This window comes from Sus scrofa, chromosome 1 (genome assembly GCF_000003025.6).
Source record: "Sus scrofa isolate TJ Tabasco breed Duroc chromosome 1, Sscrofa11.1, whole genome shotgun sequence".
In the NCBI taxonomy this organism is placed as follows: Eukaryota; Metazoa; Chordata; class Mammalia; order Artiodactyla; family Suidae; genus Sus; species Sus scrofa.
This window is the reverse complement of record NC_010443.5, coordinates 56919966-56940241: the sequence shown is the minus strand read 5'-3', so window position 1 is coordinate 56940241 and position 20276 is coordinate 56919966. Positions and strand designations below refer to the sequence as shown.

General features: G+C 34.5%; 1 protein-coding gene and 1 pseudogene across 2 annotated transcripts in view; one reads left to right on the top strand and one right to left on the bottom strand.

Annotated features, from left to right (window-relative positions):
- The window catches only part of RNGTT (RNA guanylyltransferase and 5'-phosphatase), a 209122-nt gene that overhangs the window by 121744 nt on the left and 67102 nt on the right, over positions 1-20276 (top strand). The window lies entirely within an intron of this gene.
- On the bottom strand, positions 14350-19214 carry LOC110260328 (annotated as a pseudogene).

Sequence of the window (20276 nt, the reverse complement as noted above, 5' to 3'; positions counted from 1 at the left end):
ATGATATTTCTCTAATTTATCTTAGCCATGCATTGGTCTTAATATCAGTTAATCATTTATTAATTATTAATATGATCAATATAATATATTTCTATAATACCATTCATATAAAACATATAATTAATAAGTATTTTTGGGAAACTGCCTCCCAAAACCCCTCCATATATTCAATATCTTTGGATAAGTATTGACAAGTAGTAAGCTCAGGATTCTTCTTCTTGACAAAGTATTGGGTGTGCAGATACTCTGGGTTGCTGGTTTGCTGTGGAACTTCCACATCAGTAGACCTACAAGCTGAGTGTAGGCTCGATATGTTTTTTTGGGAAGTGTCTTTGAGAAGACCATCTCTTCTAAACAGTGATGGCTAAGAGATTAATTCTGATGAGACCACCTACATCTTTTTTATGTTTCTTAAAAGACACAGATGAATATGGTTCTTTGGAAGTAAGTCTTCAAAGATGAAGTAAAATTTGTTAAATTGCTTTATTACTAAATATCTTATTTTGCCTAAATGCCATATTTATAATATTTAGTTAAGATAAACCCTTGTGTGTTTTTATTGATTATTTCATTGAGATTTGAAAGATTATTTTGTTCTGCTTTTAGCAGATTGTAATTCTTAGTAGCACTTGAAAGCTGTTGCTTGAAAGCTTAGCAGAATGTCCTATAAGAATGATATTATTAATTATTTTTTCTTGCATTTGTCCATTGCAATTAAATATAGCAAAGTATAATTCAGTTTATTAGTTTGTCCTTTGCTTTTATTCTTCATGTATTTTTAAATACATTTAAAAATTTTTACCTCTTTAAATGTCTTTTTATAAAAAAAAAGAATCATTTTTGATTTTAGTACTTTTAAACACACTAGAATGCCAGCATTTAAGATGATTTTTCTGAAAGGAATATGCAAATTACATTGGTGTACATACATAATTTAGTTATGTAACATGGGTGTCAGTTTTCAGAAATGAGGTATTTTATATGAATTATAGTATGATAACTATTACATAAAATATGTATTATTCAGTTAGCCAGAGTAATGTGCTTTTTTCCATGTAGAGAATATTATGTATTGTAGCAGTTTTCACAAAATAAATGAATTTACATCCAATGCTTATGTTAGATGCAGTATGTGAGAGGGCATTGTGAAGAATATTCCTGCAACAGTTTGAAAGGAGAGTAGCCATGTCTTTGAATCATAAGAATCATAGCATGTTACTAGTGAAGTGGGACTAAGATTTTAAAATACCATGAGACAAGCTAATTTCTTTTCTTGATTGTGCTTCTAAATATGTCTACAAAGCTTAGGATGGAGTAAGAATATCTTGAAAGGTATAATATAAATACCAATCTTTGAAAATGTCTGCAGTGATTTTTTTTTTATGAATTCAAATCTTCCCTCAGCTGCTGTAATAAAGTGATTATAGTATAGATTCATGTTAGATTAAAATTTAATGCAAATAGAAAAATATTTGCAAAAGTACCCTTTTGATGGTACTTAAAATCTAAACTTTGCTCTTTTCACTCCTTATAGTATCATTTCTGAAAATTCAAATATGTTAAGTCCGCATTGATTTATCATGGCCTAACTTGTGTATATCCTAGCAGTTTATACTGTGTTGGCTTTGTAGACATACAGTACAGAGTTTCATTTGAAAGATATACATTGCTTTAAAATTATTGTGGGTTTGTAGTAACTGATTAACAACCCAAAACCATGGTCCCTGTCAAAGCTAGGATTACGAAAGTTGTGTTCCGGAGAGTGTCAACACCTGAGTACGATGTCAGTGACATACAGCAAGCAGTATCAACTTACTGTTTTTCCAGCATAGTTTAGAGCTCAGATTCTAGAGCCAGACTGCCTGAGTTTAAATCTTCTTGTCAGCTGTGTGACCTTGAACACATTCTTTGTTTCTGTGATTTGAATTCCTCATCAGTAAAATAGGAATTGGCCTCATGAGATTTACGTGAGGATTAAATTAGCTAATATATGTAAAATATTTTAGAACAGGTGGCATATGGTAAGCATTTCACTGTTTGCTGTTATATTTGTTATTTTCATTAAGGTAGATTTAAAAGTTCATATTCCCTTTTTGTCAGTCTTACAATTCTGTTGTTTGCTGAATTATCTAAATTCACTTTTCTATGTGAGTCATTTCCTATTAATTTTTCCCCTTTAAAATGCATATATCTCCAATTTATTTGTACAATTAAGTACAAATCATTAAATACTTGGAGAGCAAGAACACAGCAAAGTCACAAAATATATATAGTATAGTATATTTATGGAATTTTGGGGAAATAAATGTCTTAACCATGGTGCTGTGTATAGTGGTTAAGAACGTTGAGTTCTTGGAGTTCCTGTGATGGCTCATCGGAAATGAATCCAACTAGTATCCATAAGGATATGGGTTGGATCCCTGGCCCAGTGGGTTGGGGATCCAGTGTTGCTGTGAGCTGTGATGTAGGTTGCAGATGTGGTTCGGATCTTGCATTGCTGTGACTGTGGTGTAGGCTGGCAGCTGCAGCTCCGATTCGACCCCTAGCCTGGAAACTTCTATATGCTACTGGTACAGCCCTAAAAAAGGGGGGGGGGGTTCTTGGCCAGGACTGCACAGAACCAAATTCGAGCTCTACTGCTTGCTATTGTTACTTGATCTTTGTTAGCTTCTTCAGCTGTTAAATGTACAGAGTAGTAGTGCTGAGCTCAAAGATTTGTTCATATTCTGTATTTAATTGTAGAAGTGAACAAAAAAGCAAATATGGATTCTGCCCTTACGGAGTTTACAAGTATAAGCTAGTGGGCTAAAATGCAAAAATAATGTTGCTTAACTAGGTTTTATAGAGGTGAAATAAAATGATGCATCTAACCAACTCAGGTTTGGGCATTTGAAGGTGAGAAATGCCGGCTTAATAATAAGCACTATAAAGTAAATAGAATCAACTACATGGTTCTACTTTACTTGAAAATGTATGAAAAAGTCCTCTTACTCTGCTAACTAAAGTGGTTTTTCTTCCTTTTGCTCAGATTTATTTAAAAATGAAAGAATGATTAATTCTATTTCTCATGCTTGCTAGAACTCGTGTTGTTGTTTTTAAGAAAGAAATTATAGTGGTAAATATTCAGGATGTTGAAAAAATGTTCTTGTATAAGAAAGGATTAAGGTCAGCAAGAATATAGCTAATAAACTATAGGGGGGAAACGTCTTATTTCTTAGCTAAGCAGAGCCCCCCCACCCCGGTTTTTTTGTGGAATGAAATTCTTAACTCTTTTATTCACATTTCATTAAAAATTATTTTGAATGAGTGATATTAGAGATAAAAATACTAACATAGCCAATATTATTACCCAGTATACTTAATGACTAAGCTATTTGGCATATAGCTGGTCATATTTGGGGGGTGTAACAGTGGCTACTTTTGTATTTTAGCAGATGGCCTATAGTAACTGCTCTGATTATCCTATCTGAAAATATTCTCATCATGCAAACCTTTTTTTTTAAAGACAAATGCTTCCTTGGGTTTCAGTCCGTTGAGTGGTTCCTATATCAAATTCTTGATGGTGCTTTATTTCCAATGTGGGCTAGGAGAGGAAAGGAGCTATAGCTGACTGTTGAATTCCTCTGCCCAGCTCTCTATAAAGTATTAGCAGTTCCTCTAAACTCTTTCAGTTCATCTTTCCTACTTCCTACAGAAAATCTTCTTCAGGCCATCTACCAAAATAAGTACCATAGTCAAATTGCCTAGGAGGAAAAGAACACGTGGTTTCAAAACATATGCTTATAAACCTCACTGCGATCAAAATTCTTTTTTTTTTTTTTTTTTTTTTTGTCTTTTTGTCTTTTTGTTGTTGTTGTTGCTATTTCTTGGGCCGCTCCCGCGGCATATGGAGGTTCCCAGGCTAGGGGTTGAATCGGAGCTGTAGCCACCGGCCTACGCCAGAGGCACAGCAACGCAGGATCCGAGCCGTGTCTGCAACCTACACCACAGCTCACGGCAACGCCCGATCGTTAACCCACTGAGCAAGGGCAGGGACCGAACCCGCAACCTCATGGTTCCTAGTCGGATTCGTTAACCACTGCGCCACAACGGGAACTCCAAAATACTTTCTTTTACTTGTTAATTTACTAAAGAGAAATTGGTATTACCTTTGTTTTATCATTTGGTTCTTTGGAATTCAACTTTTATGTGTATTTGTTTAAAATTATTCTTTGCAATGAGAACCTTTTGCTTGAGTCATTTGTTCTAATTTAATGAATGTTTTCCTGAATTGTAAAATTATAAAATTGTAAAAATTGTTAAAAGCTTATTGCCTGGTAGATATCTCTGGGGAATATTGTATAGATTAAATATTTGTGCAGTTCCCTCTTTGAATCCCATTGAAGAGGATGTGATTCAGACTAATCAAGTAACTTGTGAAGACAGTATTTTACTATAGACCTTGAGTTTTTATTGTACACATAAAGGAGACTTTCCATGCCATTATATTAGTCTACTGCAGAAACAGTAGAGTTTATAACAAAATATTACTAAGCCTTAATAAAATGAAACATTTGTGTTGTAGTCTAATGGCTTGTATTGGATATAATTATGGATGGAATTTTAAAAATTAACAATTTGTTACAGCTTGCAGTATTAGGATTTGGCCTAAAAAAGTATTTAAGAACTTTCTATAAATTTATTGCTAAAATCCCAAGTTCAACTTTTTGTTTATGTCTTAAGAGTAAAGGGAGGAAAAATTTTGAGCTTTTTAGCCGCTATGCAGTTCTCTGTTAAAATCAATTATGCAATACATTAAATAGCTCTGATTATTAAAATAATTACAGAATAATTTGTGATAGAATTATATTCTTTTAACTTTCACAGTCTGTTTTGAACCAAGCCATTTAATTTGGTTTAGAGAGTTAATTATGACAAGAGGATATTTAATATCCTCTAGCACATGACAGCTTCAAAATATAAATATGGTAATTTATTGTAAAAAGAAGAAAGCTAGGGCACATCATTGTTAATGCAGTCCTTTTATCTCTGGAAAATGGAACTCATATTAAGCTTTGAATCTCAGGGGAAAGGATATGGGGGAAGGGTATGGAAGGAGCTCATTTTGTTCTTTGTGTAGTACATCAGAATTCTGTCTTGGCAAACTGGACTTCCCAGTGTTGAATAATGGGGCAGTAAGAACAATTATGATCCATGATTTTTGCAAAGCTTCATGAAGTGATGTTGCTAGTGGTTGTTTTCAGAAAGTATCTTAATTTTATTATATTGGTACCTGTTATATATGACCTTTGTTTTTAAAAACTGGTGCTTAACTGTAGGAAGTGTATTTCATTGCATAATAACAGGTTAAGCTTTAGATTTCCTAAATACCATATATGTATACTTGCATTGTTCAATATAAACACTATAGATTTAACAGTTGTATTTATAATAAATTACCACATTATAATAGTTTAATTAGAAACTTCTACCATCTGGAAGTTTTCTGTATCTGCAGCTCAAAAGTTGTTGATATTCTTGTTGATGAAAGTCATTGCAGGTTTCATAAGCATGTTTTCAGTCATCAGAGGAAGTCTATGTAGCTTTTTAAATTTTAAAGAAAGTACATTCTTTTTTTTATTTAATTGTTTGAAAAATTGATGATCTAAATTATATGTAAGTTAACATGCTAGTGTCAAAAGTAGTTTTACTGACCATTATACAAATACACGAGTTCCTCAGATATCACCAAATTTACCTCTTCTGAGCAATGTTTTAATTTTCATTAATTAGGGCTGGAATATGTATTATTTAGATTTTAAAATTGTTCCATTTAAATATGGATTTAATATGGAAAGTATAGGCCATATTACATAGTCTCAAGGGAGTTTAGAATATATTAACTATAAATTACATGAATTCATTACTAAGAAACAAAGACCTTTATTCATCTTTTTTCAGAATCTAATTTATAAAAATGAAAAAAATCACTATCCCCCTTGTCTTCCATTTACTTTTAGACTTTCAGCATAGTAAGTAGCAATGCTAGTTAAAACTGATTAATCACTATTCAATAACCATTTCTTAAAAACCATCAGTGTGCAGACCACATTGTTAGGTGCTGGGAATAAAAAGATGAGTAAGCCCTGCTCTGAAGGTATGAGTAGCTTGACTGCAGGGACAGATGTAGATACATATCAGTGTGACAAATGTACTATCAGTGCGAATAAAGTACTACAGGAGACCAGACAATCTTATATTGCATATAAAATATTTTGTCAGTAATAGTACCAAGAAGATTCCATAGGAAAAGGTTCATTTGAATAAAATTTTATAAATACACAGGCATGGCATTCAAGATATATGGTCTGAAAAAATGTCATGAAATTACGTAGAATGTTTATTGAATCACTAGAGTTTATGGAAGCGGAGACATGAATAAAGTAGGCCAGGACCGGATTGTGATAGATGAAGAAAACCAAAATAGAGAGTTAGAGCTAATCTTGGAGAGTTAGTGATCAATAAAAAGAATTGGTATTGTCTGTACTTTTAAAAGTAACTAGCTAGAAGATAGGGATTGCCAACATGTTCTAATCAGTTTTACAAGCAAGAAACCTATAAATCATCTTTGTCTCCTTTACCTGACTATCTAGTAAAGTCTTGTTAGTTTTACTTCCTAGATACTGCTTAAATCTATTGACTTTCTTTTGTTCCATAGTCAAGGTCTTAGTTCAGATTAGCATCATATTACCTGGACTTCTGTAGTAGCCTCTAACAGGTCTTATCGTACTGCCCTTGTTCTCACCTAGTACATCGTCTGACATTAGTGGACATTATTAGATCTCTGGTCAGCCTTTTTCTCCCTGCTATCCTCCTGTCTTTTTTGGTTAGTGTTTGCTTGGTGTAGTGCCTCTTGAAATGTGTCCCTCAAAAAGGTATGTTGCATACCCCTGTACCTGTGAATGTGACTTTGAAAATAGGGGCTTTGTGGATATAATCAAAGCTAAGTTAAGATGAGGTCATACTGGAGGAGGGTGGGCCCTTAATGCAATTTGACTAGTGTCATTAGAGAGATACAATAAGAGGAGAAGGACTACAGAGATACATGAGGAGAGAATGCAATGTCATGAGGAAGGCAGAGATAGAAGTACTGCAGCTGTAAGCCATGGGATGCCAAGGATTGTCAGCAAACTAACAGAAGCTTGGAAGAGGCAAGAAAGGATTTCTCTCCTATGGATTTCAGAGGGAGCATGGCTCTGTCAATGTCTTGATTTCAGACGTCTAGACTCCAGAACTATAAGACAATAAATTGTTGTTTTAAGCTATCCAGTTTGTACTACTTTCTTATGGAAGCCCTAGGAAACAAATACACCTTGTATATATTGTTTCACCCTTAACTTTAATTATTCTATTTCTTTATATTTTAGATTTGTCTCTTGTGAAAAGCATTTAGCTGAACTTACTATCTTTGGGTGATATTTATCTTTTAAATGGAGTGTTTTTTAAATACTTATTTTAATTAATCATATATATGAAAATTTTTTCACCACCTTATTTTGTGTTATTTGTCCTACCTTTTCTGTATTTATTTTCATCTTTTTTGCCTTTTTTTATTTTGACAGATTTTTTTTTCTCATTGTTTTCTACTCAATTTGAAATTTTGTTTCAGAAATTTTACACTCGAAATTTTAGCATGAATATTTAACTCAGTAAGTCTAAAGTTGACATTTTTACCTTTCCAAACTGGAAGTCTGTCACTTCTTTCCAACTGTAATTATTGACTTTTTTCTCTCTTTTTAATTAAAGCCCATAATACATTATTACTTGTATTATGTATATTGAATATTTGTTTGTTTTTCGTGTTTATTTACTACTTCTTTTGTTATGTATTTCCTCTGTTATCTCATACTCTATGTGGAATTTTTAAACTTCTGTCAGTAGTTATATCTTTTAACATTTCTTTTAGGTTCTGCTAGTTGCTTATTCTGTTATTTTTATGACAGAGTGTAGTTGTAGTTTATCCTTATTTACTGGACATTGAATTTGAAGTAAACATTTATTTTTCTTTTAGGACATAGATGATTTCATTCTAATGTCTTCTGACTCTGAGCATTACTGTTGAGAAATCAGCTGTCAGTACAGCTGTCTCCTTTGAAGATAAACTTTCTTTTCTTTCTGTTTTTCTTTTAAGAACCAATCTTGAAGTTCACTGGTGGTTCCGTGGATTAGGGATCAGCATTGTCACTGCTGTGGCTCTGGTTACTTTTGTGGTTCAGGTTCAGACCCTGACCCTGGAACTTATTCATGTCATAAGGTATTCCCCCCCTGCCCCCCGCCCCCCAAAAAAGAGAGAGAGCTCGCCAATCTTTGTGTTTAGTGTAGTTCACACTTACTATGTTGAGTGGAGGTATAGATTTTTATTTTTATAACTGAAATTTATTTGGCTTCTGGAAAATATATTGTTTTCATCAGTTCTGAATATTTCTCTTCTTGTTTTGTTTTGTTTTCTTAGGGCTGCACCCATGGCATTTGGAAGTTCCTGGGCTAGAGGTAGAATCAGAGCTGTAGCTGCTGGCCTATGCCACAGCCACAGCAATGCCAGATCCAAGCTGCATCTGCGACCTACACCTCAGCTCATGGCAGCAGATAATCCTTTACCGAGTGAGGCCAGGGATCGAACCTGTGTCCTCATGGTTACTAGTCGGGTTTGTTACTGCTAAATCACAACGGAAACCTCCCTGAATATTTCTTGCCTTTTGGGGACAGGGGGTGAGGAGGCATGCTTGTGAAAGTTCCCAGACCAGGACTCAGACTTGAGCCACTGCAGTGACCCAAGCTGCTGTGGCAACAATGCCAGATCCTTAACCTGCTGCACCACAAGGGAACTCTTCTTGCCATTTTTTATTCATATGTTGTTACCAATTCCTCATTTCTTTTCTTCTTCTGGAACTTCAGCTGATTGCTTTGATAAACAAATATTGAACACTTTTTGTTAGTTACTGTTTTAGAAGCTTGTGATACATTGTTTTCTTCCCATCTCTGCCCTGCTGCCCATCAAACACAGAGGCAGCAGATTTCTACAGACTTCTTTACTTGTGCCCTTAATGGTCCCTGGTTAGTGACTTTTCTCTGATCCATCAGTCGTCTCCTTTGTGATCTTCACTTCTTCTACAGTGGTAAAAGTTCTAATTCTTATAATAAATTCCTAATTCCACATCATGGGATGGTTCTGCTCCCCATGTTAAACCATAGCTGATATATAGAGAGCTGACAGGTGTGAGAGAAAGAGAGAGTCAAGGAATCTAGGATTTTTTGCCTGAGCAGTAGGATGAAGTCGCCATCATCTGAGAATGGAAAAGAATGGGAGAAGAGTGGGTTTAGGAACAAAGCTTGAAAGTTCAGTTTTGAGTATATTGAGTTTGATATTCTAATAGTTAACCATCTTTATATGTCATGTAGCTGATGAATATAATGAGTTTAGATTTCTGGAGGTGTATTTTGGACATAGTCAGTATATGGATAGAATTTAAAATTATGAGACTAGATGATATAGCCAAAGGAATAAATGTAGATAAAGAGGATGAAGGATTGAACTTTGGAACTTGTCAGCATTTAGAGGCTGGGAGAAGATGAATCAGCAAAGAAGGTTGTTGGGAAAAGCTTTAGCAAGGAATTGGGAAGAGATGACCTTGGTCAAATAATGCCCAAAGTCAAAATAATGAGAATTAAAAATTCACATTTGGATTTAAGTTTAGTTTTTTTTTTTTATTTATTTATTTTTAAACATTCAGCTTGTTTTCAGATAGGTATGATGCAGTTTGTACTTTGTTCCACATTTTTATATATCCTAACATCTGTCCAGAATAGTTATTTTGTTCCACTGATCTTTCTTATTGAGAAATATGTTGTAGTTTTAAAATTTGATGTTGACGGTTAGAAAATCATAAACATTTCATAGATTCTTTTTCATTTTCTAAATTTACTTTTTTAAAGTGAATTATAATCAGTTTGAGTATCACTTAGTAAAACTTTGGTCCATGGAGATAACTTTCTCTTTTTTTCTCTCCCACCTTATGGGATTTGGCTGTTTTCATTGTTCTTTACATAGTCAATTCAAATATATATTAGAAAAGAAAAATATCAAAGCTCATATTCAGTTTTGAAGTTTAGTTGCTAAATTTTTCTAATAATATATTGTCTTGGGAGTTCCCATGATGGCGCAGTGGTTAACGAATCCGACTAGGAACCATGAGGTTGCAGGTTCGATCCCTGGCCTTGCTCAGTGGGTTAAGGATCCGGCATTGCTGTGAGCTGTGGTGTAGGTCACAGATGCCGTAGGATCTGATGTTGCTGTAGCTATGTAGGCCAGCAGCTGTAGCTCCAATTCAACCCCTAGCCTGGGAACCTCCATATGTCGTGGGAGCGGCTGAAGAAAAGGCAAAAAGACCCCCCCAAAAAATATTTATATATATTTATATATATTTATATATTTATATATTTATTTATATATTTATATATTTATTTATATATATTTATATATTTACATATATTTATATATATTTATATATTTATATATATATGTATATATAGTTTTGAACCTGAACCTATACTTAAGTTCACTAGTTATTGTCCCCCTAACGTTGACAAAGTCAAGCTGAAGTTTTTGGGAGGCCAATTTCTAGACTTTCTGCTGGGTCACTGACTCTGAAAAGTAAACTATAGTGGTTTTCCTTATCAGGGACATTTGTCTTCTGGAATACATGTAGCTTTGTGGATCTCCTCTAAGGAAAATTGAAGAATATTCTTTATTTTCTGAAGTGCCCTATGTTTTAGGTTTGGGAACCTTCATTAATTAGATTCTGACTTTGCCTATGTCATGTAACTCTTCCATCCCTTTCTTTTCTCACCTGAAAAATGAGAAGGTTGGAAAGATGATCTCTAAAGTAATTTTCTGCCCTAAATTGTTTGTGATTGAATATGTACAATTGATTCTTATTATTCACAGATTCTGCAGTTGCAGATTCATCTACCAGCAAACATTTATTTGTATCTCACAGTTAATACTTGAGGTGCGATCACAGTCATTCGTGGATATGCACAGAGTGACACGTTAGGAGTCATCTGATGCACAGCTTCCCAGATGCAGTTGAACAAGGCAGTGCTCAGATTTTTTGTTTTAACTCTTATACTGTAAACACTTTTTTGTGATGCTATTTTTTCACATTTTGGTACTTTTTGGTGTGTGGAATTTCACTGTTTAAATGCCCTCCGAGTGTAGTGCTAAAATCTAGTGTTCCTGAATATAAGAAAGCTATGATTTGCTTTTTGGAGAATATATGTGTGTTACATAAGCATCATTCAGGCATGAGTTATATACTGTTGTTAGCTGTGATTTCACTCTTAATGAGTCAATAGTATATTAAGTAATGTGTCTTTGAACAGAAACACAGAGAAAACAAGGTTATATGTTATTTGGCTGACAACAATATTATGATCAGAGAATTGCAGGAATCTAATGCTTTATTTCCCTTAGGAACAGTGGTTCAGTATTCACTAATTTAATGATACTGCTGATTGTGAATGACAAGAGTGGACTGAATTTTTTTTCCTTTTATCTTGTCCTTATGCTCCTTGGAATAATAAGCTCTTGTTCTTTTTCCTGTAGGATCTCCGTTCTGCATATTGGCAACATTTAATAAATACCTATTCAATGAGTGAATGAATCTTTGTCACATAATTGATGACCAGTACAGTTGCCCCTCTGTATCCATGAGTTCCCATTGTAACAAAGGCTGACTGTACTGTACTATAAATGGTATATGAGGGTCTTGAGCATCCTCAGATTTTGGTATCTGCAGGGGGGTCCTGGAACCAATCCCCTGTGGAATAATGAGGGAGGACTGTGCATTTTTGTTGAATAATGGATATTGAATAATTTATATTTAAGTACAAAAGAATCTACACTAGACTCTTACTTTTTCCATTTTGTCATATTGAAGAAATAAGATTAGACCTCTTTAGCATTTTGGAGATATATACAGATACAAATGTTATTAATGAAGGAATTTTTCTCTAATGCCCCAGAATATTGTCATGATTCAGTAAAACTAAAGGTGTCAACACATTTTGAAAGTTCCTTAGATCCAGAATCCTTACGCTTACAAAAATCCTAGATGTATTTTTGAAGCAATAGCATTAGAAATGTTCTTGCAAAATTCCCTGTAATTATGTTTGTCTGCCAAAACTTCACTGGCTAATTTATACTTATATAAGTTACTCTTTGGAACTTTTTCAAAGTATACCTGTCATTTGATTTTCTTTTTTTTATTTTTCATCTATATTCTGTTTCATACATATGAGAATTTTTTTTTTTTTTTTTTTTTTGTCTTTTTAGGGCTGCACCTACAGCATATGGAGTGTTCCCAGGCGAGGGGTCAAATTGGACCTACAGCTGCAGGCCTACGCCAGAGCAACAGCAGATCCGAGCCACATCTGCGACCTATACCATAGCTCACGGCAACGCCTGATCCTTAACCCACTGAGTGGGGCCAGGGATTGAACTGGCAATCTCGTGGTTCCTAGTCGGATTCGTTTTCGCTGCGCCATGATGGGAACTCCTGGAATGTTTTGATACATCTTATATTTATGCTCATTGGAATCTCTGAAAACCAGAATTTTATGATCTGGTCTAGCATAGGCATAGATATTAACCCTATTAACAATGAACTGTTTAGTTAACTAGGTGAGTCAGTAGCATATTTGTCATTCTAAAAGTAGACTTCTCCTCTGACACCTCTCCGTCAGGGGAAGGGAGGAGAGAGTGGAAGTCCAAATCTCCACTTGGCCTCTGTAGAATGGTTGTGGGGTGAAGATGACTGGAAAATACTCTTTGTTTCTACTAGGTGTGGGGGGTGGGCAGGGAGGGGCGGGGGTGTGTGTAAGTTCAGAATCTCTTTGTGGCTTCCACTGACACTGTGTGTTGGAGAGGGGATGGCATTCTTATCCCTGGGTGTGGTGAAAGTCCTGATTCTCCTGGACCACCCCAGCCAGAGATGGTGGGGGACGCTCCTTACAGCTGTGTGGAGGTGAATGTGGGTTCTTCCATAGTCTTCACTATCATTGTGGTTCCTGGGGGTGTCTCCTTAGCCTTTGGCTCCCTAGTCATCTTTCTTTTTCCACATCCTATCAGGGGTTTGGGCTTCATTCTAATAGTTTGGTGAGGATGGACATCTCGGCTCCCTCTTTGGTCTTTGCCTTTGGGTTTGGGGATGGTGCAAACTTTTTTTCTGTGGTGTTTCACTAGAGTAAAGTGGTAATTATCTAAGGTGTCTTGCTGGGCTGCCCACTTCCTGGATGGAGAGAGCAGGCTTTTCTTTGTTTGTCTCCTCCCATTAGCTTACTGGCTTCTCTAGTTCCTAGTCTGAAATACGTGAAGCAAAAAACACACACCCATGGGATTCATTACCGTGTTGTTCCCAGGGTCTCGAGTGCCTACTTGGACTACCTTCTTACGTTTGTGTCATATACAGTATGCCTGTTTTGTAGTTGTACTTAGCAGGAGGAATAGGGAAAAGTTTGTCTGCTCCATCTTCCTGGAGGCAGAAGTCCCAGTAACATGCAATTTAATTTATAAAATTTAATTATGCATAAACTTTTAAGAACAATTGATACTGTAGTTGCTCACTAATTACTTATTGAATTAAAAGTAGTGCATATTTCTTTAAAAAGGGTATCTGTCTCCATCCAAGAACTTTCTCAACTGAGAAAAGGAAGATGTTAAAAAAAAAAAGTGGCACTTCTATCAGATTAGTTTTCAAATATATCAATTTCTATACTTTTTAGTAAACCATAATTTATGATTTAGTTGAGGAATGATAGAATGTATTGTATTGCTAATAACTTCGGTCTTTTCTGATCATTTCCATTGTTAACTGGAAACTGATTCTGTTATATTCAGTTTATCTTGGATGATCATTTATCTTGCTGTGGGTTGTTAACTGAATCTGGGCTTTTATTACATAGTCACAGATCACCTGTGGAGCTAGAGAGCTGGTCAAAGTATCTATTCTAAATTATAAGTTGTCACTTGACTTTGACACTGCTCCGTATCCTTTGATAAATGAAGGCACAGATGAGTCAGGTGGTTTTCAACAAATGTTGTTAGAATAGTCAGTTTATTTATTTATTTATTTACTTTTTTTTTTTTTGTCTTTTGTCTTTCATCTTTTTAGGGCTGCACCCGTGTAGCATATGCAGGTTCCCAGGCAAGGGGTCTAATTGGCGCTACAGCTGCCAGCCTATACCTCAGCCACAGCAATGTGGGATCTAAGCTGTGTCTGCAACCTATACCACAGCTCAGGCAACGCGGGATCCTTAATCCAGTGAGTGAGGCCAGGGATTGAACCCGCAACCTCATGGTTCCTAGTTGGATTCGTTTCTGCTGCAGCATGATGAGAACTCCATTATTTTGTATTTTTTAATGACTGAAATAAGACATACTTAAAACCACAGCTTCTGGAAGAACCATTTGTTCTTGTCGGTTTTGTATCTTTCCTCGAACTTGACTTGGGCCTCTGTTAGACCTTGCGTTTGAGAGCAGGGTCTCTGAAGACATCCATATTGATAACAATTTTGTCCAATGGAATAACCACTGAGTACCTTGTAGGCATGAGGTGATTATAATTATAAACTTTCACAAAAGACTTGATCTTTGACCTCTTGGCAGTTTTCTTCTTGCCCATGGAAGCTGTCACTTTGTGGGGATAGCGATCAATTCCAGCCACCAGAGCATGGCTATAGGGTCAGTCTGAGGTGCCATCATCAATATTCTTTACAATGACCACTTTGCGTCTGGAGTAGCGACCAGTCAGGACCAACACCACTTTTCCAGGTTTCATGAAGTTGCCCATTTTGGCCGCAACCACTTGGGCTTCAGAATATTAAGTTTAGATTTTAAAATGTGCATTCTAAGAATTTCATTTTGAATAATAACCTAAGTTTAAGTTTAACTGAAGTGAATGTTTTCATCATTTTTTTAATTTTCACAGTATTTTACCCAGTTAATTAAAGCAAATGATGTCTTCATGAGTTAGGCCAGTTATCTCCATTTTACAAATGGGGAAATTGAAAAATGTCATTTAGTTTATGACTTATCCAAGAGCATGCAGTACACTGAGATTAGAACTGGAACAATAGACCTAGATTGGACCTCTAAATATTTTTTCTTTTACTACCATCTTGTGCTCAGTCCAGTAGACCATGCCAATAACTAAATTAAATTTATACGTCTTTCAAAATGAGAGCAAAGGGGGAAAAAGGGTTATCCAATCAGAACTTTAGCTTCAGACATGGTCTGTAAATATCTAATTTTTCAGTCTGATGCGTTAAGAATGTTTCATCATTATCATACCCCCTTTTTCATATGCAGCATAATAAAGAGTCCATAAAACAGACAGTAATTTCAATTTCAAAAAATACGAATTTTTCCTTAATAAGAAATATAATTATTTGCATTTTTTACAATTTAAAGGAAAACTGAAAAACGTGATATGTATAACAAACATATAAATATAGTGTGTATACTTGCCATTAAATATACTACATATCCAAACTTTATATGTTACACATATATAATATAAAACTTACTGAAAATTTATGGTAGGTTTACAAACTAGCGATGCTTGTCATGTTAAATAATAACCACCACCACCAACTGTGTAAAATAACTAAGTTGGAACTTGGAAACTGGCTTATTAAAATTAAATTTTATTCCATATTTGTCTTCTGTTAGTTTGAAATATATAAAATATTTTATAGTAGTTTGTTATATTGGGAAGGATTTTTTACTAAAAATTAAGAGTCCAGGTTCTAATTTAGCTCTTAATCCTGCTCTATATTGATCATGGACGCATATTTGTGGATTTGTCTTTGGGACCGTGAATCCTCAAGTAGCAGTTCATTGTTGATAATGTAGCACCAACAGAGATATCTTCTCTGCTTTTTTTTTTTTTTTTTTTTTTTTTTTCACTTCTTCTCCTATTCCTAAGATTCTCTTTCTGTACACTGTTTTTAAAATTCTAGTCAATGTCAGGTAAAACTGGGTTATAATGTATTGCTCTCCTATTCAGTGCTTCTGTTTTTCATGATGGGTATTTTATTTAAAATGACTCAGTTTGAGGTTGATATTAAAGAAGTTAAAAAGTAAAGTCCATACTTCAGTTGTCCAAGTTTAAAAAAGCCTATAGGGAAACTAAATCATTATAAACTTTATTCCTCACTCCAGTGAATTCTTCTCTACCTTTGAAGTCCTATAATTTCTTTTTATTATTAAAATTTCTTATATATTGCCTTACTTTATACTGAGCTATTAACTTGACTCTCACAGTACTTAATAAATTGTTTTATACTACCTATTCTCAAGTATGTGTTTTGAATCGATTCAGTTCCCTGAAGACAAGATAAACACGTGACCCTGTTCTGAGATCTGGTTTTTAATATGGATATGTTGATTTTGTTTCTGTTCAGCTTATTTCTCATTAGGCTGTCAAATTACGTGTTTATTTTTAGTTTCTTGGTCTATTCATAGTCAGTTTTCGTCACCCGGTTAGAATTATTAAGATTTTATTTATCCAGTAATCTTTTAATTCACGTGGTGATAAATCAGATGATCACTTATCAATTATTTTAAAATATATATTCCATTGTAATACATATCATCTAGATGACCCGTCTAACCAGAATAGGGCCTACCACATAGTAGGTGCTCAAAAAGTGAACAAATGAATGAATGAGACAACTAATGAATGGTTCTTAAAACCTTTCTTTTTAATTGTTTATCCACTTATATATTTATGGGTAGGATCGCCATGTTCAAGTGTTTGTTAAAAATCCTTAATTTTAATTTAAACTCCTTAGTACTAAAGGCTGCTTCTTTGTCCGGACATGCTACATGGAGCCTGTTAGCTTTATTAAGGTGTACCAATTTAATAGTTATTCAAAGTGAGTTGATAGATTAGGGCCCATTAAATAGAGCTTTATGGAATTGTTAATGAGATATAGTTTGTGTGAAGGGAATCTATAGACTGTAAACTTCTACACAAAGGATAGTTCATTTATTAGGCAAGTATTATTAAAATGCAACCACTAATACATTCTGAATAATACTACTGTACTGTAACAACACTTCTAAGAATACGCAATGTGTTTTTGAGCATATATACTGGATTGGATAGATTGTTAAGGTATAAACTAATCTGTATCTTATTCTTGGCAAAGTGTCTTTAGGTATTCCTAAATAATTAGAAAAATGCAGTTGTAAGAAAAATCAGAAAGAATTAGTAACTAAGTATATAATATATAATCTTGATAGATAATTATTAGAAAGCCAATTTTCTAAATGTCAAAATTTCTAATGAAATTTTTTTTTGTAATTGAAGTTTTGGGGGGAATCATTTTGGATAAAGTATTAGTAGTTTTGATTTATTTGTAAAACATATTGAAAGATTAAAACTTGTCTCAAGATTATTCAAAAATAAGGCTAAATTTCTGTTTAAGTTAGACATGATGAAGAAAACAAGTAAAATGTTTTATTTCTAGATAAAAATGCATTGTCATTGAAAAAGATTTCTGGTTTCACCCGAGAAAACATTTAAGCATATCAATAATATCTAGCTTTTATATTTTAAGCCAAAAACAATTCACTAAGAATAATTTGACTTAAAGAACTCATTATGAAATATGTTCCTTAGGTTATAATTTTGAATCTTTGCAATCTTTGAATCTTTTTTCTTGTTTAAGGAGAGTATACCCTTTTCTATAAAATTTTCCTTTTACTGATGTTATTTTGTTAGCCTCCTTGAATTTGTATATAATAGCATAGTACTAAGTGCTTTGGACTTATTCAATGGAAACTTGTCCTTTTAGAGATCATTTGCTGTCTAGACCTCTGTTTACCAGCAGACATGATCAGATTGTACTTTTCTATTGAGATTTATATGATTGCAAGGCAGCATTTAAAGAGTTTAAAATACTGTGCTTGGAAAATACGAAAGACAACTAAAATCTGGTATCTAATACATAAAATAGTCATTTTAATGCAAATACCATTTTTAATTTATATTTTGTCTCTTTTATCATAATAAATTTATTGGTCTTTTTTTTTTTTTAAAGAACCTACGTAATGATTTCAGATGGATGAAGGCAATAGTCTTAATCTTTAGGCCACTAGTACATTTAAATACATAAGTATAATAAAACCTAGTGACTTTAGATTAGACTCTTAGAATTCTGGATGTAGTTTGCACATAGATTGAGTAGAAGTTTGCTTCTATTGCTGAACAAAATTGTATTAGAAATACCTTTTAGAATGTGCATTTAATCTTACAGAGGGTGTCTTCATTAAGGCTACTATAACAAATACTGCAGACTGGATGACTTAAACAACATTTATTTCTTAATAGTTCTGGAGGCTGGAAGTCTGAGATCAGGGTGCCAGTGTGGTTGGGTTCTTGGTGAAGGTCCCCTTCCTGGTTGTGTCCTCACATGGCCTTCCTTGGTTTGTCCTCTAGGAAACAGGGCTATTACCCTTGGGACCGTGGTCAGTGAGGGTAACCAGACAACTAGGAGAACTGTGCTTGGCTGCAGAAGCCCTCCTGGATTCGTTGACCCCAAAGAGGGATTTGAAAGAAATAGTATGTCACTGTGACATGGAAGAGAGAATCCTTGGATTGCACAGTCTGAAAGGCTTCCACCTTCCCCCAACCCTGCTTGCCTTCACTGGAACCTCCTGCCTAGTCCAGGAAAATCTAAGCTCTTTAACCTAAATTACAAAATGTGTTGATAGGGCATCACTTCAAATATACTCTTGAAAGAAAAGAAAAAAGAAAAGAAAAGAAAAAAGAAAAGAAAAGAAAAAAACTACATTAGAAAGAGAAGTAAACCTTACTGGCAGATGCAGTCTTACCTGGTAGACCCCTTGCACCTGAGTCCATTGGTCCTCTTTCTCTGTATTCAATGTATTACATTGAATTATGGAGCTCAATTTTTCAGTATCTCTCACTAAGACATAATATTTTATTGAGGGTAGAGTCTGCTGTTCAGCATAAAACATAGTGCCTATGGCTTTGAAGGCCTTTTGTACTTTGAAGAGGGTATAAATGCTTTTTAGATAATAGCATTTGTCATGATTTGGAAAAGGATTGCCATCAAAGTCTCTCTAAATTAAGGTAAATTGATATCAGCTAGGATTTTTACGTAGTTTGTAGCTCCTTTTTTCAGAGAACTGTTTAACTATCTTCTGAGCGATGTCCCTAGCCATTTCCTTGCCTGAAAGAAGGAAAACCCTGACTTCTGCACTTGCCCTCTCCCTCGCCACCTCCCTCCCCCTAAGAAGTCATAAAGAGCTCGCTATAATAATTTTCTTAATCCTTTGATGAAATCATTCTGGTAGCGCTCTAACTCTGCTTAAACCAAATGATGTTCCCTGAATTGTGATTTATCTCTTTCTAGCACAGCCAGTCAGCACCGTAATGGAGTATAAAGAGCAGATATAAGACAGACCCTTTGCATCATCTATGTCCTATATGTCCAGTATAATTCCCTTTTTTAAAAATAGCTATTACTACTTAGTGTTTTTAAAATATTTTTTGTTGGCCACAGTAACATTTGACAGAATGAAAAAAAAATATGATTTAAACTTTTAATGTAGAAGTATCTAGTTGATATGACCACTGGGTTCTTTTTTTCCTAAATAGATTTCTACCTAGCAAGTTTTGTGAGGGAGGGGGGAATAGCAGAGGTGATACCTGTCCTATTTATGGAGGGCCGTATCTTTCCTTCTCTTACTGATTGTAATTGTATCCTTTATAAGAACAACATAGGAAGGAAAGATGTTTGATATTGTCAACCTTGGCTGGAGTATTGGCACCAAGATTGTTTGAAAACATTTATCACCTGATTCTATACTCTCAGTATGTATATCTTTAAAGATAGGAATTAAACCCTTACAGATTGCATTCTTATTCTGTCATCTTTTATCATTGGCAAAGGCCTGGTGTGCCGCTAAACTTTATGCATGTTCAGTCTTCACAAATGTAATAGGGCATTGTCACTGATTTCCTACATGTATTAATAGAATAGTAGTCACTAAAAGCCAAACTCCACCCTTATTCTTTAATATAAATTGTAATTGGAGAAATAAAAAAATTGAGTCTTAGAGGGTAGGAGGTTTGTCTCTTGGGTCTAGAAGTTTGCAAATGCAGAATAGCAAACTTTTAGGAGGAAAAAAATCTGTAATGTAA